The 23,515-nt window shown below is 41.8% G+C and overlaps 1 pseudogene; it reads right to left on the minus strand.

The window, feature by feature from the left end:
• Positions 1 to 1,295: 1,295 nt before the first annotated feature.
• Positions 1,296 to 21,398, minus strand: LOC109273288 (3-oxoacyl-[acyl-carrier-protein] reductase-like; annotated as a pseudogene).
• Positions 21,399 to 23,515: the final 2,117 nt, after the last annotated feature.

The raw sequence follows: 23,515 nt of genomic DNA on the forward strand, positions 1-23,515 counted from the left end.
ACAGGAATTGTGAGGGGTTTGGCCTCGGGATGGAGGCCATTCCCGGGGGTCTCTGTGAGGGGCGGGAAGGGGCAGGAAGTGCAGGGAGGGGTGTCCAGTGACAGGGTCCCCCTCTCTCTCTTCCTCCTTCTCCTCATGCCTCCCTTGCCTGTCTTGTTTTTCATTTGAAAGATTTACATATATTTATATGCTGAGAGGAAAAACTGTCCCTTCTTTTCTTCTTCCTTCCATTCCTCAAAATTCTTAATCCCTCAAAGCAGTCCATCTCATGGGGACTTAGAAGAAAGAAAAATCTGATTAAAACTTTGCTCAGCCCAGCAGGGAGAACAGGGGAGCATTTGCTGACTCTGGGGTGGGGACAGGCAGGTGAGGGAGAGGGCTTTCTTGGCCCCCTTGGTCTTATCCAGTGTCGCAGGCCCCTGAGTGAGTTGAAGTTTCTCCTTCAACTTCCATGCTTTTTACCCAGGGCTGACACCCAGGCAGCCTACAGCCCAGGACACCACCTCTGAGAGCCAGGCCAGCAGGGAGCCATGACACCATTTCCTAAGTGAGCCTCCTGCCTGGCCCACAGGGGAGTGAGGTAAGTGGCCATGCATGCTGGTTTTTCCAGATTCCATTAGAGCAAAACAGTCATAGCCGAATTCTCTGAACATACACACAGCAACTGGACCTGGGTCCCCATGTCCCAGGAAATGGGACAAACTTGCAGGTCAACCTACCCCCAATTCTGCCTGTGAAAGCATGCACTTAATGATAAGCCTTCACAAAATGGCACCTGTGGGCCACGTGTGGTAACTTCTGATCAACCTCAGTGTTCCAGTGGCTAAAAAACTCCAGTCATCCTGGATAACTGGAATTTCCCAGATTTGATTTGATTTTTAAGAAGGGGAAACAAGGGGCGCCTGGGTGGCGCAGTCGGTTAAGCGTCCGACTTCAGCCAGGTCACGATCTCGCGGTCCGTGAGTTCGAGCCCCGCGTCAGGCTCTGGGCTGATGGCTCGGAGCCTGGAGCCTGTTTCCGATTCTGTGTCTCCCTCTCTCTCTGCCCCTCCCCCGTTCATGCTCTGTCTCTCTCTGTCCCAAAAATAAATATAAATTTAAAAAAAAAAAAAAAAAGAAGGGGAAACAAAAAGAAGGCAGCAGTGTTTTTCTTAAATTTTCACCTGGAAATCTTTGAACTTTATGGGGTGGTTAAGGACCCTTTGAAAAGCTTATGACTGACTTCTTCAGAAGAGCAGGACCTTAAAAGAAACACTTGAGGCCGCACGAATGCTGTGGTGAGGTCTCCTCAGAACCTCACAAAGCCATGGTGGGTGCTGCATCCACTGCCAAAGCTGATGCCACTGTGGGTGGCATTCGAGGAAGATGGGGCTCCTCTGGGACACCAAATGCTGCCTTTGAAGGGGGCCACAGCCTCATGGCCTCGGAAGCTGGGAGGCTCGTTGGGGTCACCTGTCCAAACAGAGAGCCCACAAGGACCCCAGGGTGCATGAGGGGACTCATATCTGGAGCCAGCTTTTATGTTAAAAGGAGTGTCTTTCTACCTGGTGAAATTTGAAATGTCGGAGCAGCAAATCAAACAAAAGCTGCCTTATTGATAAATGGAGAACAGCTTCCCATCTTAGTCTTCCATGGTTGTGAGGCCTTGGGCTGCTGAGTGTCCTCTGGGCCTGGGAGACAAAAGTCCTTGCCTTGCAGAACCCTTCCCTGGACCCCCGAGGAGGGCCCCAGTAATTTTGTGTCATCATTTTGTATTCTTTCAACTCTATTTATTTTGAGAGAGAGAGAGAGGGAGAGAGAGAATCCCAAGCAGGAGTTATGCTGTCAGTGCAGAGCCCTATGCAGGGCTTGAACCCATGAACTATGAGTACAAGACCTGAGCCCAAACCAAGAATCGAATGCTTAATGGACTGAGCCACCCAGGCGCCCCCTATATTCTTTTTCTTTTTTTTTTTTTTTTAACGTTTATTTATTTTTGAGACAGAGAGAGACAGAGCATGAATGGGGGAGGGTCAGAGAGAGGGAGACACAGAATCCGAAACAGGCTCCAGGCTCTGAGCTGTCAGCACAGAGCCCGACGCGGGACTCGAACTCACGGACCGTGAGATCATGACCCGAGCCGAAGTCGGACGCTTAACCGACTGAGCCACCCAGGCGCCCCTATATTCTTTTTCTTTAAGAGGACTCCCTAGTCTTATAAACTCTGAGCCCCATAAATCTTTTTCAGAGTGTCGTGATTCAGTGTGGCTTTTACTATCGCAGAAGTTCCACAGAGCCTTGAATGAGTAAACCCAGTCCAGCAAGTTCGTAAAGTGGTGGTAGTGTGGGTCAGAGTACATGCCACCTCAAAGGGCTGGTCCTTGTCCACAAATACCTAGTCTCCCCAAAGACTTGACTCAGTAGGTCATCCCCAAACAAACCGGTGGCTGGGAATGGATGCTGGAACCCCCGTTCTGTGCTCCCAACTAAAGTCTTCACGCGGCCTGCTCGAGGGTCACTGCACTTCTAGCAGAGCAAGTCTGGCCCTGGTGCCCTGTCCAGGGACTCAGCACTTTTTTACTGTCACCCACGTCGCCTCTCCCCTGCCTGCCGATCCCACTGCCGTCCTCTCCCCCCAGCCTCAGGCCCCCAATGTGGCTCTGTCTTGAAGGTGAATTCCACAGGCTGCATTTAGCCCAGATTAAAATTGCTGCAAAATGAGATATTCAAAATCTGCGTGTCGCTCAAGTTCAACACAAATGAGAGATGCAATCAAGTCCTTTATCTTGACAGCAGAGCTGACGTGGCTTTGCAGTCAGTGGCATCTGGAAGCTCTGCCTCGATGTGGCAAAAGCTTTCGGTGAACCCCGGGCTGGGCTGGAGTGACAGGTGCCCCAAGGACTCCGCTCCTTGCCTCTTCAAGGCAGCGATTTCCAGGCTAGCACTTTCTTACTTTTGGCAGTGGGGGACGGGGATGAATGATGGGGAGCGCTGAAATCAGCATATCATTCAAAATGGGACGTACATGGGGAAGTGACTAGATCTCTGCTTCCCAAGGCCCTTCTGAGGAAGTTTCTAGAAGACCTGAAACGGGCCGCTCTGGGCCCTCCTTGAGCCGAGCAAGGCAGTGAGCAGCCTTCATCTCCTCCGCGAGGAGCCTGACAGGAACCAGACAGGCCTCTGGGTCAGCCTTGCACGCGATGAGCAAGTTCCTTAAGATCCAAGTTTTCCTCCTGAAGTAGTTCTAGTGAAAAGTGTCTCGAGCCTCAACACTGGTTTGTTTGTTCGCAGGCAACTTAACTCTGCTTTGGGCGCCAGTGAAAAAGCAGCGGGTGTCCTTCTGTGGGGGTGGCACTGGAGGGTGGGGGTTTGAGTGGGGGTGAGGCTGGGGGGTGGGCGTGAGGAGTGGGGGTGAGGCTGGGGGGTGGGGGTGAGGAATGGGGGTGGGGGTGGATGAGCATGAGTGATTGCACAGATGTTTGTGTATAAACGTGAATGTGTGAGAATGTGTGTGAAAGTATGAGAGAATGTATGCATGTGTAAGAGAGTGGGTGAGAGGATATGTGTATGTGTGTGAGTGCAAAAGTGTGTGCCTGTGACAAAAGGATACGAGTTGTATGTACAAGAGAAAGCGTGCATATGTGTGTGAGAATGCGTGTGATGGAGTGTATGAGTGTATATATGTGTGTGAGTGTGTAAATGTGTGTAAGAGTATGAGTGTGTGTGCGTGTGTGTAAAGCTGTTTCATTAACTGGAGAGCGAGGAGCCTGAGCCCTGGGGCCGGCTCACCCGAGGGAGGGAAGTGCCCGCACACATGGACAGCAGGGTACCCGGGTGGTGCCTCCACTTCCTGCAGCCCTCCCTCTGCAGCCACCCTGCATACCAGGCTGGCTGGTACCTGGCGTCCTGATTCCAGCAAGTTCATCCTGAAATCCACCCAAGTATACTGGGCAATTTTTTTTTTGTCTCAAAAAAACACTTATTTTTCTGACTTCAAAATATGACACTTTGAATAAAAACGTAAACAAAAGAAATTACAGTGTGTGAATCCACTTCCTTCAGATACCATGGTTAATATTTTAGTCTATTTACACTGAGTTTTTTAATGCCCATTTTTATGACATGGGATCATAATGACTATATTGCTTATTAGCCCACATTTTCCCACTTTGTGACTTCAAGAATTTCCCCTGATACTAAATCTGCTTCTATTTTTAAAAAATGTTTATTTATTTGAGAGAGAGAGTGACCGAGCAGGGGAGGTGCATAGAGGGAAAGAGACAATCCCAAGCAGGCTCCACACTGTCAGTACAGAGCCTAATGTGGGGCTCAAACCCATGAACCATGAGATCATGACCTGAGTTGAAACCAAGAGTCAGACGCTTAACCACCTGAGCCCCCCAGACGCCCCTGATATTAAATATGCTTCTAGACTCCAGTGTTCCTCACAAGATTCATTCATGTGGGCAGGTCATGATTCAACGAATTGAGTACATTTTTTTCTGTTTTACGAAAGTGTCTTCTATATATTCCTGAGGTAAATTCCTAGAAATTAAGTTACTGGGGCAAATATATAACCATTTAAGATTTTGGTTCCCGGAAATGTAAAGGATGAAATGTGAAATAGGTACTTGACCTACCATATAAACTTTTACTATTACAGAAATTGCTACTTAATCCTTTTTTTTCCTGTACCTCATGTCTAGAAACAGGGTCTCATCATAAAACAGTGTACACGAAGCAGGTTTGGAATGACCTCAAAACCGGCACAGCAGCTACATTTGTGTGCGTGGGTTTTTATCTGCCCCAGCTTTTTTTTAATTGATAATTTTTTTTCGATGTTTCTTCTTATACATTATTTATTAAGATAAAATTCACATATCATAAAATTCACTTTTAGGGTATTCTCTTCAGTGGGTGTGAGTATATTCACAGATTTGTGCAACTTTCACCACTATCTGATCCCAAACATTTTCTTCACCCTCAAAATTAACCTACACCCATTAGCACCTGCTACCCATTCCCCTTCTGGCCCAGCCCATGGCCACCACTAATCTACTTTTCGTCTCTGGAGTCGAAACATTTCGTATTAATGGCATCATAATATGTAGTCCTTTGTGACTGGCTTTTCTCACTTAGCATGGGGTTTTCAAGGTCCATCCATGTTCATGAATCGGCATTTCCTTCCTATTTACGGTCTTCTGTGTGTGGATATACCCCATTTTGTTTATCCACTCATCAGTTGATGAGCATCTAAGTTGCTTCCACTTTGGGGGTATTATAAAAATAATATTGCTATGAACATTCATGTACAAGTTTTTGTAGGGACACATTTTCATTTCTCTTGGGTCTATTCCTAGAAGCGGAATTTCTGGGTTACGTGGTAACTCCATGTTTAATTTTTTGAGGAACTGCCAAACTGCTTTCCGAAGTGGCCAAAAGTTTGGGTTCTCATTTTTGCTTTTATTTTTATCATTACTTTGCATGGCTGCTAGGTTCCTTTTTCCTGGACCAGCAATAGCAGATCACGGGGTATGCGCAGTCTACCTGGTTTTGCAGATCAATTGCTCCCTCTTCTGTTGCCAGAGTGAAGGGCACTTTCTTAAATAAATGACACCTTTTTCTTCTACCATATTTTGGGATGGTGCAATCTTGCTTCACGCTTGCGCTTAGTTTTTGCTATTTTCTTCTTCGCCTGCCCCTTAGGTGTGCCATAGACATGAGCAATGGGTGGTTTGGTTTTCTCTCCTTGCTCATCTGTACAATTTTTAGGAACATGGGTGGAGAGAGTCGAATTTCAACAGCTGCCATTGTCCTTTGGGACAGCCAAATGCATTATTTTTAGACAGTGGAAAATGCCATAGGGGAAAAAAAGCAGGCAGAGATGATAGAGCAAATCAGTATTCTACGTAGACAGGATGTAGTTACAAGTTACCTTGTGTCCCTTAAAAAGATGTGTTGAAATCCTAACCCCTAGTACCTGTGAATCTGACTTTATTTGGAAATAAGGTCTTTGTAGATGTAGCTGAGGTCATACTGATTGGGGGAGGGGGTCCCCTAATCCAACATGACTGGTGTCCTTATAAGAAAAGGAGAAGGTACACCGATGTAAAGGGTAAACTCCAGGTGACAATGGAAGCAGAGATTGGGTGACTCATCTACAAGCCAGCATTCTGTTGGGGACCCCAGAAGCTAAGGGAAAATGTAGAACAGATTCTTGCCTTGAGCCTTGAGAGAGATCTTGGCCTGGTTTGACCCCTTGATTTTGGACTTCCGGCTCCAGAACCTTGAGGGAATCTGGTTCCCTCACAGTCACCCAGCTTTAAACCACCCAGTTTGTGTTTCCTGCAGCCTTAGCCAACTAATACTGACATCAAGCAAGGGCCATTCTACTGGCTTACTACCCAGGGAAGAGCTTTTCCCTGCGGAGGGCACAGCCAGTGCAAAAGTTCTGAGACAGGAGTTTGCCTGGTAGGCTCAAGAAGCAGCAAGGAACATAAGGTGATCACGACCAAGCTTAATGTGGCCACCATTCTCACTGTGCACTTGAAACCATCGTGTTTTACACCTTCCATTCACACCATGTTATTATATTAACGATCGTGCAATAAAACTGGGGGGAAGGGAAGCAGCAAGGAGGCTGGGGACAGAGCTCGCAGGGCAGCAGACTGGGGGGAACACCTGGCCACCCGCTAGGCTCGGCACCCAGAGGACTTCAGATCTGATTCCAGAAGGGCTAGAGGGCCGTTTTCAGCAGGGACAGTGCAATCAGAGTTTCATGATGCAAACCGCCTAGCTTTCCTGTGGCGAGCAGAAGCGACGAGACAAGAGTGGAAACAAGATGGCCACCGGAGGAAAAATGGTGGCTCTTGGGGCCACAGTCGGGCGGGAGGGGGCAGAAGTGGTGCGGGCGGGCGTAGCTGGAAAGTCAAGCCAACAATATCGCGATGGGTGGGATGTCGGGTGAGCGAGAACCAGAGGCCAGTCAGGCTGAATTTTTGGCCTGCACCGCTGACACCCTGGGGGAGATGGAGCCGGCTGGAGAGAAAGGAGAAAGACAATTTCGGGTTCGACGTGTTACGTCTGAAATGCCGATTAGACATCCAAGTGTATAAACAGCTTCTGTTTTCTCTCTAAAGAGGATTGAAACACGTTCCCGGCGTTTCTTAAATGCACACGCCTAGGCTTTGCAAAATGCAGATGGGTCATCGCTTGAACATTTAGACGTTCGGAACAGATCCCGTGATGCGCTTACCCATCCTGTTAGAGGAACGGAGGGCGCCTGTGCCAGGAATGGCTGCGGGTCGGGCCTGTGCTGCTCAGGGAGACAGACTATGCTCAGCCGGCGCTCCCGCGGCCTGTCAGCGCAGTTCCCCACAGACTCTACGCCTTTAATGGCAGCTTTTTATAGCGCAATCCAGTTTCCTCCCATGAGGAGGGAGTCGGAGGGGTGTAAGTGTTCCCTGGAGGGTCTCCATTATCCCCAGCAGGAAAGCAAGTGGTAGCAACCCATGTTGTGTGCCCCCCACAGCGAATGATCTGTGTCACCCCTTTTAGAGAGAACCTTTTCATCTAGGGGGAGCACAACAGTTAGTTAAGAGAGAGAGAGAGAGAGAGAGAGAAGGAGACCAGGATAGTTGAGCAATATTTGCATTTTGGCTAGATTGAAAGTACTCAGCAGCTGCTCTGTAAGCGGTGTTTGAGGCATTAAGGCCGCTGTGTGTGTGTTTACTATTGAAGTAGGCTCTGCTTATAGAGAATTCATCATACCGAGCCCAGAGCACAAAAACAGGCTCTAAGAGAGTGGAAGATGCAGGAGAGAAAGGGCATGAGGTAAGGCAGTGTCCCTGTGGAGGTCAGAGGCTGGGATCCAGTGCCCTGGGAAGGGCTGGGGTGTGACTCACTGGCAGGACAAGGAGAAGATGGAAGGGTGGGCGCAGATATGGGGGGGGGGGGGCTCAGAGCAAGTTCCCAAACCAATGGCTGAAACTTTTTCTTTGAAGTAGGAAGGGAGAATGAGAATCAAGGGCTTCAGGAAACCAAAGACTTGAAATAGTCACAGCAGAGGGTGGTAGAGGGAGCTGACTTGGGGGCACCTTAGGTTTGCGGGGCATGCGGCATCCCTGCTGAAGGTGAGATTTCTCTCTGGCAGTGCCCCACAGTGCTGGTATATAAAGACAGGTAGATGCTGGTCCATTTAGCTCAGGTTTACCCAGGTAAGTATAAAAGGATAAAGGCACAAGGGAGTTCCAAATGTTGGCGAGAAGACCCCAAGATTGGTTGAGCAGTTTGTCAGTGTAGCCCAACTGTGATAACCATCAAAATGCCCACGTTTTAGTGAGTTAACACTACAAACTAGATTTCACAGCCCAGTCTGGGGTCAGGTCAGTGGGACACTGACAGCACCCAGCCTGAGCACGGGGAAGGAACACCAAGTACTGTGGGTCAGACAGAAGTGGAGGCAGCATGGCCTCATCTAGCTGCAAGGGATGCTGGGAAATTGTTGGGAAAAGTTGTATGTGTATGTTGTATGTTGGGAAAAGGGGGAAAGGGGGTTTGCCAACAGCTTCAGTCTCAGCTGTTCTTGATGAGATAGACCATGGAATCCAATGGCACAAAGGGAGACGGGGAAGTGAGAAAGCCCCATAGGAGTTAGAAGAAAAAGAATCTCTTCCCACTAGAGGAAAGTATGGCAGGTTTGAAAAACAACCTGGAGCGCTGCCCAGACCTGCTGGGACAAAGCAGCTGTGGGTTCTCCACTTTGGTGCGGGGAAGTTCAAAGAGACTGAGAAGCCATCAAGCAGGCTTTGGCAGATGAAAAAAGGAGGTAAAGTTTGGCATCACAGCTGCAGCCCCCAAACCAAGGATTACTCCCCACCTTTGAGATGCAGAATGACCACATGTACATTAACACACTTGTCCTTAGTTCTAGTCACAGACTGTCACCACAGCTTCAAGAAAATATGGCCCTTAACTTTTATAGTGTAAAAGAATTCACATGTAAGAATTCTTTAGATTTTAAAATATTTTTAAGTCAATAGGCGCTGATTGGCAAAATGTAAGGCTACCCCCTGTATCCAGTGCTGTTACTAAAAATGATTCTTAGAAATGACTCCCTCTCATTCTCCCCGTATCCCTGTGAAGCACACTGAACATGTGTGTGACAGATGGAGAGGCTGAGGCTCAGAGTATTAGGACTCAGACCTGTGCCCATGGGGGTTAAGAACTCCACTGAGCTGGGCAGAGGTCGAGGCAATTATGGATCTACGAGAGGGTCAATCTTGTGGATGGATTGGGCAGCAGGGGCAGACAGAGAGAGATGTGCTGGAAGGTCTGGATGGAGTACCCACCCCCATGAAGGGAAGCAAAACTCCCCCCTTCCAGGCCAGGCAGCAGAGCCTAAGCCAGTAAAAGTGGCCCTGTCACGAGTGTCACAAAGCCCAGGCAGTGCCATGAAGAGGATGGCCCATGAATATCACTATGCCGGGACATGTGTTACCCTATTAAAAAAATTGTTTTTATTTCAGGATACATCTTCACAAATCTGATTTTTATTTAGTTTTTGATTTAGTTTTCTTTTCCTTTTTATTTTAGGAGGAGGGAGGGGGAGAGAGAGAGAGAGAGAGAGAGAGAGAGAGAGAGAATCCTAAGTAGGCTCCACACTCAGCACGAAGTCCGATCTGGGGCTCGATCCCACAACCCTGGGATCATGACTTGAGGCAAAATCAAGAGTCCAACACTCAACCAACTGAGCCACCCAGCTGCCTCACAAATTTGACTTTTTAAAAAATACACACAATAAGCAGGAAAACCAAAACTATGACTCAGTTGTCTTTTTGACCTATCTACTGGTTCTTCTTTCTGGAGGCTCCATATTCCCAAGTAACCAGAGTAGGGGATCTTTGTGAGCATTCAATCAGGCATCTATATTTTCTTTAGGTAAATAGTGTTCTGATCTAAGTAGATGTGGACACGGGAAAAACATCCATGTTTTAAAGGTTAACGAATGTGTCATTGCTCACATTTGTATTCAAATACTTTTTACACTAGTTTAACAATGGTGCTGAGAGTATCCATTAACAGTGAAATGGAGACTGTAAGCCATTAATGGTTTTATGACTTCTGTGTATTACAGCCATGGAGTCTTGTAAATTTGTGTACATGTGTATAGCTCATTAAATGTTCTACTGAATTGTAATATTCAGCCTAATATTAGGTTGTTTATAGTCAGGTTTTAAAGTAAAATCTCAGAGACAAATTAGGTCAGCTAAATTAAAACACAGGGAGGGTGTCTGAATTCTATTATATAACCTTTCTTCTTCTCAAAGGATATAATTCTCTGCATTCTTCTGAATGGAATTTTAATTTCCTTTTTCAGTTAAAACACTAAAGAACACTTTTGGCTTTGTTTGCAATTTACATTAAAAAAAGGAATTCTTTACAAATCAGTGAAAAAAGAAAATGCTGCCTTTATGACCTACCATACTCTTTTTTTTAATGTTTATTTATTTATTTGAGAGAGAGGGATAGCATGTGAGCATAAGTGGGGGTGGGGCAGAAAGAGAGGGAGAGGGAGAGAATCCCAAACAGGTTCCTCACTGTCAGTGCGGAGCCCAACACAGGGCTCTGTCTCGTGAACTGTGAGATCGTGATCTGAGCCAATATCAAGAGTTGGATGTTTAACTGAGCCACTGAGCCCCGCCCCCATGACCACATTCTTAATCCATCTAAATATTAATGTTTCACAATAGGTTTGTTTATTTATTTATTTATTTATTTATTTATTTATTTATTTATTTTAATGTTTATTTATTTTTTGAGAGAGACAGAGCATGGGTGGGGAGGGGCAGAGAGAGGGTGAGATGCAGAATCCAAAGCAGGCTCCAGGCTCCACAGTGTCAGCACAGAGCCCGATGCGGGACTCAAACTCATGGACCCGACTGTCAGGAGATCATGACCTGAGCCGAAGTCAGATGCCTGACTGAGCCACCTAGGCACACCCCAGAATAATTTTAATAACTGGATTCTAATGGCAAAAGACAGAAATAAACAAACACTAAAAACTTTTACATGCAAGTGTGTATTTGCACAATTTGTCAACAAGAAATATGAAGAAATACTGATTGAATTTGTTCATTACTTCAAAATGTAATTTAATTTTAAATTAGGAATACATTCCATACTTCAAAAGGTATATATCTAAAAGGCATATAATAGAATGCTCCTTACAGCATGGTTTATAATACTTCAAACCAGAAACAACCCAAATGTCCCGCAGTAGCACATAGATAATTATAGTGTGATATATTCATGCAGTGGAATATCATATAGCAATAAAAAATGAACAACTACTTATGCAGCAACGTGGATTCCTGCAGCCATAATGTGGAGGGAAAGAAACCAGTAATAAAATTATCCATATGATTCAGTATGATTCTATTTCTGTGAAGTTCCAAAAAAGGCAAAACTAATCCATGGTGTTAGACATATGATAGTTGTTACTTTCAGGGAGGAGAAACAGGACAGTGTTTGGACAAACGCATCCCTTCTGGGGTGCTAGTTATGTTCTATTTCCTGATTGGGGTAGCGGCTATCCAGCTATGCTATTAAAGAAAGAAGGGCTACTTTGTTATTAAAATGTGAGTGCTGCATTTATGGATTTCACTGACTGGTTCCCCAAGGGGAAAAATCAGGGATTTTACATGCTAGAAAAGAGAGGTTCATTATAGTTTTGCCAATTATGGATTGCAGCTTGTACTGAGGATTGGCCGGGAGGAGTCCCTATGGATGTATATCTTTGTGTGAAGCCCATCTTGTTCTGTAGCCCAAGAATTAGGTTGGGTGACCCTAACAGAAGTCATTCAGACTCTTGGTTATCAGCTTTTCTAGTGCACTGCTCAAAGTTTACTTATTAGCTTATTTATCAAAGTCATTTATCAGCTTAGGCTGGTTAGAACAGCATTCAGATTTGATAAATGCCAGGCAAGTGTTGCAATGATTGTAAAGTTGTTCTTTCACAAGCACTTTCTAGTGGCCCTGCCTTACTCAGGGATAAAAAGTTGAACTCAAAGGATAAGAAAATTATCAAGGCTTTCTTATCCATATTAGGTTCAGATCAGTTTTGAGTATTGTATCAAATAGATTTTTTTTGTTTTATTTATTTGTTTTATATTTAATGAGGTGTGATGTATACACAGGACAATTCTTTCTTATTAGTATACAGTTCTCTGAGATGTGACAATCACACATAGTTGTGTAACCACTGCTACCACCACCCACACAATTAAGATGCACAAAGATCCCCTCACCCATAAAAATTACCCCCTTTCCTAATTCTCAGTTGTTGGAAACCCATGATTTATTTTATTTCCCTATAATTTTGCTTATTTTAACATGTCATATGTCTTTAAAAAAATTTTTTTAACATTTATTCATTTTTGAGAGACAGAGCATGAGTCGGGGAGGGGCAGAGAGAGAGAGGGAGACACAGAATCCGAAGCAGGCTCCAGGCTCCAACGAGCTGTCAGCACAGAGCCTGACACGGGGCTCCAACCCACAAACCGTGAGATCATGACCTGAGCCGAAGTCGACCGCTTAACCGACTGAGCCACCCAGGTGCCACAACGTCATATGTCTTTTGAATCTGACTTCTTGCATACAGCATAAGGCATCTGAGATTCATCCCTGTTGTGTTTATCAGTAATTCAGTCCTTTTTTTTTTTTAAAGTAGGTTCCATGCCCAGCACAGAGCCAAATGTGGGGCTTGAGCTCACGACCCTGAGATCAAAACCTGAGCTGAGATCAAGAGTCAGATATTTAAAGGACTAAGCCACCCAGGCACCCCAGTAGTTTATTCCTTTTTATAGCTGGGTTGTGTTCCATTATACTGATGTACCACAATGTGGTTATGACCTTTCCCCAGTTGATGAGCAAACAGGAGATTTCCAGTGTTTGGTGATTATGAATACAATGGCTTTAATCACTTGTATACAAATAAAGGTAAGTTTTCATTTCATTTGGGTAACACCTAGGAGTAGGATTATTGGGTCATATAGTAAGTATATGTTTACCTTTATAGGAAACTGACAAGCTCTTTCCCAAAGTGGCTGCCCCGTTTTGCTTTCCCACCAACAATGTATGGGAGTAAGTTGTACTGCATCCTCACCAGCAATTGTTATTGTCTGATTCTTAGAATTTCAGCCATTCTAATAGGTGTGCAATGGTATCTCATTGTGGTTTTGTTTTGTTTTCTCTAGTGGCAAATAATGTTGGGCATCTTTTCATTTTTTGTATTGATCCAAATTTCTGTCTGCTATCAGAATTCTTCTACCTTAAAAACTTCCTTTAACATTTCTTATAATGTAGATCCGCTAGTAATGAATTCCCTCAATTTTTGTTTGTCTGAAAAAGCTTATATTTCTCCTTAATTTTGTAAGATATTTTCATTGGGTATATATAGCATTCAGACATGAGAGTTCTGTTCTTTCTGCACTTTAAAAATGTTGTCTCTTGGCCTGTATAGTTTCTGAGGAGAATCTACTGTAATTCTTACCTATTTTCCCTTTATCTTGTGTATTTTTTCCCCTCTGGCCTCTAAGATACTCTCTCTCTCTCTCTCTCTCTCTCTCTTTCTTCTTGTATTTGACTCTTTGAATATGATGTGTTTAGATGGATGGTTTTGAGGAAAGGCAGTATTTATCTTGCTTAGTATTCAACAAGCTTCTTGCATCTGTGGTTTATTTCTTTCATTATTTCTATAAAAATCTCAGCCATTCTCTCTTCAAATATTTTTTATGTCCCTTTCTCACTCTCATCTCCTTCTGAGATTCATATTATATAGTGTTAGACTGTTTGATATTGTCTCACAGCTTTTGGATTGCCCTCTTTTTTTTTTTTTCCTGTTTGTGTTTTGATTTGGGTAATTTCTGTTAACCTCTTTTCCAGTTGATTGATCCTTTCTTCCATGGTGTCAAGTTTTTTTTTTGAAAGTTTATTTGTTTATTTTGAGAGAGTGAGAAAGAGAGAGAGACAGTGCAAGCAGGGGGGAGAGAAAATCCCAAGCAGACTCTGTGCTGATAGCAGACTATTCTGCTGATAACGCAGAGCCTGACATAGGGGTCAGTCTCACTAACTGTGAAATCATGACCTGAGCTGAAATTAAGAATTGGTCACTTAACCAACTAGCCACCCAGATGCCCCTGGTGTCAAGTCTTCATGAGCCTATTCAGGCATTCATCATTTGTTTTAACCATGTTTGCTTTATTCTCAATTCCTATTTGATTCTTCCTTATAGTTTTTACTTCTTTGCTGAAATTCCTCATCTTTTTTGCATATTGTCAACTTTTCCATAAATCTTTAACATATTAATTGTAGTTATTCAAAATTTCCTATCTGATACTTACAACATCCAGTCATATCTAAATCTGCCTTTGTTCATTGCGCTGTCTCTTGAAAGGAGTTTGCTCTTTCTTGACTTTTTGTCTTGCAATTTCTGGTTGAAATCCAGACATGGTGTATTTTCAGTAAAGGCTGAAGTAAATGGTATTTGCACTGAAATAGGAATGGGAACATCTTCTTCTACTAGGCATTTAGGGTTGGAAGTTTAGTCAATATAAGCAGTAGCCTGGTTTGGTTTATCTTATTTCTATGGTTACTCTCAGTACACCTCGGGCTTCAAAATTCTCTGGTTTTACCTTATGCATAGATTGGGGCTGTGATGACAGAGTTTTTCTCTTGTTCCTGTTACATTCTCAGCTTTATGTTTTTCTTATGGTCCCATGCTTCAAAGAGGATATATGGAAGAAGCTAAGGACACAGAGAAGCATGAAGAATTGGGGCCATCACACTCTATCATAGGTACCAATCTCTCAGAAGTTGTATTTATTAGAATTGCTTTATAATCGGGGCGCCTGGGTGGCTCAGTCGGTTAAGTGTCCGACTTCACTCAGGTCACGATCTCGCGGTCCGTGAGTTCGAGCCCCGTGTCGGGCTCTGGGCTGATGGCTCAGAGCCTGGAGCCTGCTTCCGATTCTGTGTCTCCCCCTCCCTCTGCCCCTCCCCCGTTCATGCTCTGTCTCTCTCTCTGTCTCAAAAATAAATAAACGTTTAAAAAAAAAAAAGAATTGCTTTATAATCTTTTTGATTCAGGATCATGATGTTTGATGAGATGTAAGTATGCTACAGCATTTTAGAACCTGTTTATATATAATTTGACAACCCTACTGATTAGAAACAGAGGTAGAAAATGCATAACTAATATTTACAAAGCACTCTTCCCTTTGCCAAATTCAGGCCATGTGAAAAGATCCTATGGTACATTTTGTCAGATTTTGGATAACCAGTTGGCTTTTTCTTGAGTTTTATGTAAGGAACTCTCATTTATCCAGTTTTAACAGGACGTTTAGCCAGCAAGCAAATATTGCCTTATCATCCTAGTGTATAATCTAAAGCATTTCTGTTATCTAGCATCACTTCATCAAGAAAGTTCAGGCTTCAAGTTTCTTGGATTGGCTTCCTCTGCCTTCTGTAATATATATATATATATATATATATATATATATATAAACTCATACATATAACATGTTAATATACATTTTATATATTTATATATGTTATATATATATATATATATATATATATATATATATATAATATATACTATATATAATTTCCCCAAGTGACCAATGTTGACCCATAGGCAGGGACATCTCTATGCCCCTATTCAGTAGGAAGAAGTTACAGAAAAGAAGACCTTCCACCTTCAGCAACCTTAAAGATTTAAGGGTTAAAATTGTTCACAGGGGAATGATGAGGGAAACAAAGGTAGAAAGAAATGTAGATAAAATGAAATTTCCTTATTGTGCAACCCATTGACAAATACTTGAGGCAGGCAGAGTATGATATTCTTACAGGAACTCCCAGCTGTTTTAATGTTATCATCATGATGATGAGCATAAGATCTTTATGGGAACATGTTTTAAAGAGGTTAAAAAGCATAACATAATTCATAGTATATTAAGTATCAACAAGGTTAACTTACAAAAATCAATCAGTATCTATAAGGATTAGACACAGAAGTGGAAAGCATAAAGAAAAAGAGTTTAAAAAGAAGGAAGTAAGGGGAGAAAAATAGTGGTTTTGGGTATTTAGTCTTGTTATGGTGATCTTGGGTAGAAGCTGTCTACGTCAAGTATTCATCAGCTTGGTTCAAAGTACTTGGGTAGCTACTGTCAGCCATAAAGTAGTTTACTTCATCTGGATGTAAATTTAAGGCTCAGTTTGAGATAATATTCCCAGTTGTCCTCTACTATCAAATCAATTTCTATGACCTTCTTTTGCATAGGAGATAGACACATGGATCCAGAATAAACTCTTTGTAGTTTTATGACAGTATCTGTTGTTAAGATGCCTTCATAGGATCCTTTCCAGCATTGTACCAGAGAAGATTTCCAATTGGTGTCTTTTCCAGAATACTTAGTACCTAGGTTGAAGCAGTGAAGAGGTTCTAAAGGTGAAATTTTTGAAAATCCAGCTTGCACCCATGGAAGATAAGAGTAACTATTGAATTTCATTTTGACAGCACTTAGCTAGATCTGTATGATGCAAGGTCAAATCAGCGATGTGTGCTAAGACTTACAGGTGCATTGTCTTCTAGTTATTGTCCCAGAAGTTTATAGTCATGGGTTTCAGAACGGGCTGACCTGATGGCCACTAGGGGTAAAATTCTCAGCCAGGGATGTTCAAGAGTTTCAGAGAACTTGACCAATTTCAGTTTTTTCCCCTTAATTTAGAGCTTAGATTTGACTTATTTTTTATTTTTATTATTTTTATTGCATTATATTTATTATATACTATTCATATTTTTGCATTGACTTGCATTATAAAATCAAATTTGTTTAAATAGGGGTACCTGAGTGGCTCAGTCAGGTAAGTGTCTGACTTTGGCTCAGGTCATGATCTCACAGTTTGTGGGTTCGAGCCCTGTGTCAGGCTCTGTGCTGACAACTCAGAGCCTGAAGCCTGCTGTGGATTCTGTGTCTCTTTCCCTGCATCTCCCTGGCTCATGCTCTCTCTCTCTCTCTCTCTCTGTCTCAAAAATAAACAGTAAAAAAAAATTTTAAATAAAATAAATTAAATCTGTTTAAATAAAATAATGTTCAGCTCTAATAAATCTATAAAAATGCAGTAAATGTTTAAAACAAACCATCAAAATCTTAGAGGAGAACACAGGCAGCAACCTCTTTAACCTTGGAAGTAGCAACTTCTTACTAGACATGTCTCTGGAGGCAAGGGGAACAAAAGCAAAAATGAACTACTGGGACTTTATCAAGATAAAAATCTGCACGACAAAGGAAACAATCAACAAATTTCAAAGGCAGCCTATGTAATGGGAGAAGATATTTGCAAATGACATATCTGGTAAAGGGTTAGTATCCAAAATCTTTAAAGAACTTACCAAATTCAACACCCAAAACCAAATAATCCAGTGAAGAAATGGGCAGAAGACATATAAAGACACTTTTTCCAAAGATGAAATCCAGATGGCCAGCAGATACATGAAAAGATGTTCAACATCACTCATCATCAGGGAAATACAAATCAAAACTATGATACCACCTGATAACCTGTCAAAATGGCTAAAATGAACAACTCAGGCAACAACAGATATTGGCGAGGATGTGGAAAAAGAGGAACTTTTTGCACTGCTGGTGGGAATGCAAACTGGTGCAGCCACTGTGGAAAATGGAATGGAGATTTCTCAAAAAGTGAAGAATAGAACTACCCTATGACTCAGCAATTGCACTACTAGGTATTTATCCAAAGGATATAAAATACCAATTCGAGGGGGCACATACACCCCAATGTTTATAGCAGCATTATCATCCACAGCCAAATTATGGAAAGAGCACAAATGTCCATCAATTGGTGAATGGATAAAGAAAGATGTGGTATGTATGTATATACAATGGAATATTAATCAGCCATAAAAAAGAATGAAATCTTGCCATTTGCAATGTTGTAGATGGAGCTAGAGTGTATTATGTGACACAAAATAAGTCAGTCAAAGATAAATATATGATTTCACTCATATATGGAATTTAAGAAACAAAGCAGATAAAATAGGGGAAAGGAACAAAAAGAGATGCTGGCAAACTATAAGAGATTCTTAACTATAGAGAACAAACTGAGGGTTGATGGAGGGGAGGTGCTGGGGGATGGGCTAGATGGGTGATGGATATTAAGGAGGGCACTTGTTGTGTTGAGCATTGGATGTTATATGTAAGTGATGAATCACTAAATTCTACTCCTGAAACCAATATTACACTATATGTTAAGCAACTAGAATTTAAATAAAAATTTGAAAAAAACATTTAAAAATGATAAATAAGAAAAATCAACACGAATCCAATGACATTTATTTTTTTTAAATTTTTTTTTTTAATGTTTATTTACTTTGACAGATAGAGAGAGAGAGACAGAGCATGAGCGGGGGAGGGGCAGAGAGAGAGGGAGACAGAGAATCCGAAGCAGGCTCCAGGCTCTGAGCCGTCAGCACAGAGCCCAACGCGGGGCTCGAACCCACAAACCATGAGATCATGACCTGAGCCGAAGTTGGTTGCTCAACCGACTGAGCCACCCAGGTGCCCCAACATTTAAATATCACACTATTCCCCACAAAAGAGTTCAATGCAAAATAGGTGTTGCCTGACATTCAGTTTGTGTCTTTATCTTTATTCTCAGACAAATATTTTCTCTTAAGACTAATGCTTTAACTGTTCCTTGTAAAGATATTTAATTTATTCAATAATTCATTCATTATTTACATTATCATCTATGACTGATCATAAGCAATTAGCTATTATCTTTCTAAAATTTTAGGTTAGGAATCATTATTATATTTATTAATAAAAAATACCCTTAATTTTAAAAATGTCATTATTTCTTGTACTGTTTTTAAGTAGTTTGTTTTACTGAGTGTTTTGTGGATTAAAAATAAATAAATATTTCTATTTCCTAAGTTGATGAGATCTATGCAGCTCTTTATTATACCAGATATTAAAACCTTAAAAGTTAATCCTCATCATCATTGAAAATTTTTATAGGGGTCAATTGTACCACACTTATATTTGTAGGATATTTTGCCCAGCTGCTCAATCCGGAGTAATGCAACTCAAAGAAACCAGACTGTAAATTAGTATCTGTGTCTAACTGATACTGATACTTTTTTTTTTCAACCTGTATAATTGATCTTCCAAGGCATACGGAAAAGGAATACAATATTTAACTTTAGCAGGATTGCTAAAGTATTGGCAACCAACCAATGCCCTGTAAACACTTTTATTTTGGCAATGGTCCACAAGGTTAACTTCTAGAGAAGTTACAATGAACTTCCCGATACAATGAAACAACTCAAGACAACTAGACTATATAATTTTGAGAGAAAATATATAAATTAATACTTGCTTATAATTACTTACAAAATGTATGTATACTACAGTTGCTACAGACAATAAGGTACATACCCTTTAGAAAACACAATTGGTCACATATTGTTCTTTTTAGAAATAGTCATATAAAAATGGAAATAGACATTTTAGCATCAATTCTTTGTTTTAAGTTTATTTATTTATTTTGAGAGAGAGAGCAGAGGAGGGGCAAAGAGAGAGGGAAAGAGAGAGAATCCCAAGCAGGCTCTGCACCATCAGCACAGAGCCTGATGCGGGGCTTGAACTCAAAAACTATGAGATCACAACCTGAGCTGAAGTCAGATGCTTAACTGACTGAGCCACCCAGGCACCCCCATTTTTGTTTTTTTAAGCATCAATGGGTTTGATTAGCAAATATCATCCATGTAGGTATGACTGCCAAATCACAAGCCAAACAAAGTATGCCTTTGATTCTAATCATTATTGTAACTTAATAAACTGTAAATTATATCATGACTTGTAATCCCTATCCACTACCAGAATTTGTAATATATGGCCATTCTAACTCACAACCCTGAGATCAAGAGTCAGATGCTCAACCAACTAAGCCAGCCAGGCGCCATATATGGTGATTCCAAACCACCCCCCCCAAAAACAAAAAACAAAACAAAAAAAACCCCACAACACCATGTGCACACCAATAGGTTTTCCAAACCTCCCAACAGAGATATTTTTCTTTATATGTTCAAGTACTTCATCATATCTGTGTGAACAAATCCTGGTGCAACAATACTCACTCTAATTTTCTTTCTTGTTACCTTTAGTAAGAATATGTGAAAATCCAACTAATCCTCCTTTACCAGTGCTATGCACAGACTGGCCAGAGTTGCCTTTTAAACCAAATATGTGCTATATTAACAAGAGGCCTTCTTGGTTGTTGAATCATAGTCTTCATGGCAGCTTTGTAAAGTACAAGTCAGCATGGAACCCAAGAGATTAGTATGAGCTGAGATGTCATATCTTCAGGCTTTGTTCTTGCTAAAAGGCTATCCTGTTCATTCTAGCTGCATTTACCAAGAAATAAACTCGATCTAAGTTTTTCTCCATCTCTTCAAATGTATTTTGAACCTCATGTTTTTTGGCAACATCATAGCTAAATACCAAAAGATCTCCACCAAGGTCACCAGGGCCAGTGGCTTTGGCCACTTCCAGATTCCTGGAAATGATGGCCAATCAGTAGCGTTTCTGGGCCATTAATTGGGCCACTGCCCTGCCAATGCTCTGGGAGCCTCCTGTACATCTTGGACCTGTCCATCTTGCACACTGTCCATCTTGGACCTCAGAATCACAAACTCAGAGGGAAGAGGTCTAGGAGTGGCAGCTGCCTTCCAGATTCCCTCGGTTCTAAAAAAGCCAAAGTGCCCCAAAAAGCTACCATTGTACACCTCCTCCTACTGCCACCCCAATATAAAGTTTTTGATAGCTGCATTTTACCTCTAATTTTCTTGGAAACTGTGGTGAGTAAGAGCAATAAGATTTTTGATTAAACGAGAACACCTTACCAAGTCCCTTTATGACTGTCCCAGTACCTAGGGAGTAGGGATGGTATCCCCCAGGTGGGAAAATTACTGTCTAACAATTTGTGTAGTTATTTCAGTGCTTGGAGTAGCTTTTCTGCTAGAGAAGTCTTCACCATCCAGAGAATTTATAAATGATCCCAAGTACATATTCATAATCTTGTGACTTGGGTAACTGGATAAAGCCCATCTTTATGTGTTCAAAAGTCCTCTGGGATATGGCTCAGACCCATATGTATCCCACTTTTTAAGTTTTATTTTTTCCTGGGTTATGATGGTACAGATGAGGCCTAAGCCCTCCACATCTCTAGCTACCAGTGAGAAATTTCCCCACAAACTCTTATTCATGGTGGAAGCAGTATTTTTACATTTTGGTCAAACTTTACCTCGTTTTTTGGGTGCAACCACATGGCCATCTTAGCTGCATTAGAAACCATTGAAATGGACAGAACAACTTTATTTTAGCAAATGTTTCTTTTGTTTCTGAATCTGAGGCTGAATATCCTATGTCTGAGACAGACTTTATGCATAAATATATTCATTTTCTTACATTTGTCTCATCATAAATGAGTTCTCTCAGCAAGGCCAAAAGTGCCACTTATTTTGTTTAATGATCTGCCAGTGCATTCCCTTCACCTTTTTTTAAAAAAAATGTTTATTTATTTATTTTGAGACAGAGAACAAGCATGAGTCAGGGAGGGGCAGAGGAGACAGAGTCCCAAGCAGGCTCCATGCTGTCAGCACAGAGACTGACTTGGGGCTCAGTCTCATAAACCGTGAGATCATGACTTGAGCCGAAATCAAGATTTGGATGCTTAACAGACTGAGTCACCCCAGGTACCCCACCCTTTCCCCTTCTTTATAATTGCTCTTACTATGTGCCTTAATGGCTATTAATTCCATCTCTTGGGCTGACCCAGCTTTGGTCAGTTTTATACAAACTCTTACACAGTTTTATGTAGTCTCTGTCTAACCTCGATGGTATTGACCTCGATCATTTAAAAAGAGCATTTGTTCTGGTTGCCTGTGTGGCTCAGTTGGCTAAGCATCTAACTTCAGCTCAGGTCATGGTCTCGTGGTTCATGGGTTTGAGCCCCGTGTTGGACTCTGTGCTGACAGCTCAGAGCCAGGAGTTTGCTTTAGATTCTGTGTCTGCCTCTCTCTCTGCCCCTCCCCTGCTTGCTTTTTGTCTGTCTCTCAAAAATAAATAAACGTTCAAAAAAAGTTAAAAACAAAACAAAACAAGGAACATTTGTTCCCCATTCCATAGGGTAACATCAACTCAATCTTCCTCTTGGACACTCAATTTTACAGTTGCTGTTATATAGACATGAGGGTCTCCTTCATCAAGTAGTGGAAGCAACATGGCAGGATTAAGATTATAACAGTGACAAATGGTCACACAAGAGACAAACAATAGGGGTCAGTCCTAGTTAATCGGTTGACTGAGCAATGCTGGATGTTGCTTGTTAGTAATCAGGACTGAACAGCATGTAGAACCTATGAAGTTAGTGGTGAGGCAAGGATGTATCCACAGATGCATCTACCAGTTTTGCATCCATGATCATGGCACATAACAGGAAGGAAGACACTAGCCATTGAATCTAGAAAAATATGTAAACAGAAAGTGGTTCTTCCCATGTTGTTGAGCCAAAGCCTCTATAATTGATACCTTCCTGCCAACCCTTTTTTTGCTTCAGCACAAGGAAATGTACAGAAAGGACATAAGATGTGCTTTCTTTGTTTTTGTTTGTTTGTTTTTGTTTTTGTTTTTATTCCAGTAGACCTGGGGTTGCGGTCTCCTGTAATTTAGATTTCAAAGTGACAAAGTCAGTTCCAGCTTTTCAACTAAATTCTGGTCACCTATTTTTGGTTAAGTTCTTGAGGGAGTCAAGTTAGTCTGGAAAAGTTGGGAATCCATAGCCTAAACTTAATACCTCTTAAGTTTTGCAAATCTTACCAATTTCTATCTGGTTGTTGGGTTTAGATTTTGCTGGACCATCTAATCCAATTTTGGGGTAGAGTGCTCTCTTTGGTGGAGAAGTCACCTCCTAACTAATGTACTACCTTTTGGCAAAATTGTAAATTTTCTTTAATGGTTAACCATATTCAGCCACTTGCTCTTTCAAGAGGTAGACTGCATCCTTGTTTTCCAGGAGAGGTAAGTATGAGGTAACGTCTTCAATATTGAATGAAATCTTAACTTTTTAGGAGTGTTACCTTTTTAAAATAATTACTTAAAGAATAAAAAAAACAAGAAACAAAAAAATCATAAAGGTGCCTGTGTGAATCCCCAAGGCATTACTGCCCAAATATATTGTTAGTCTGTTCCAAATAAAGGAAAACCTATCAACTGTCTTTATTTACAGAAATGCTAATGAAGATGAGCCAGGCCACTACTGTGAACTATTTTCCTGTTAAGTGGAACTGAAGAGAGAAGAACATTAGCATTAGGCACTCTGGAAACCTAAGAATGATTCACTGAATGGCTCTTAAGTCTTGCACAAACTGATATCGCTTTCCACTAGGTTTG

Source organism: Panthera pardus, unplaced genomic scaffold, assembly GCF_024362965.1.
Source record: "Panthera pardus isolate Hobbes unplaced genomic scaffold, ASM2436296v1 HiC_scaffold_24, whole genome shotgun sequence".
Lineage (NCBI taxonomy): Eukaryota > Metazoa > Chordata > Mammalia > Carnivora > Felidae > Panthera > Panthera pardus.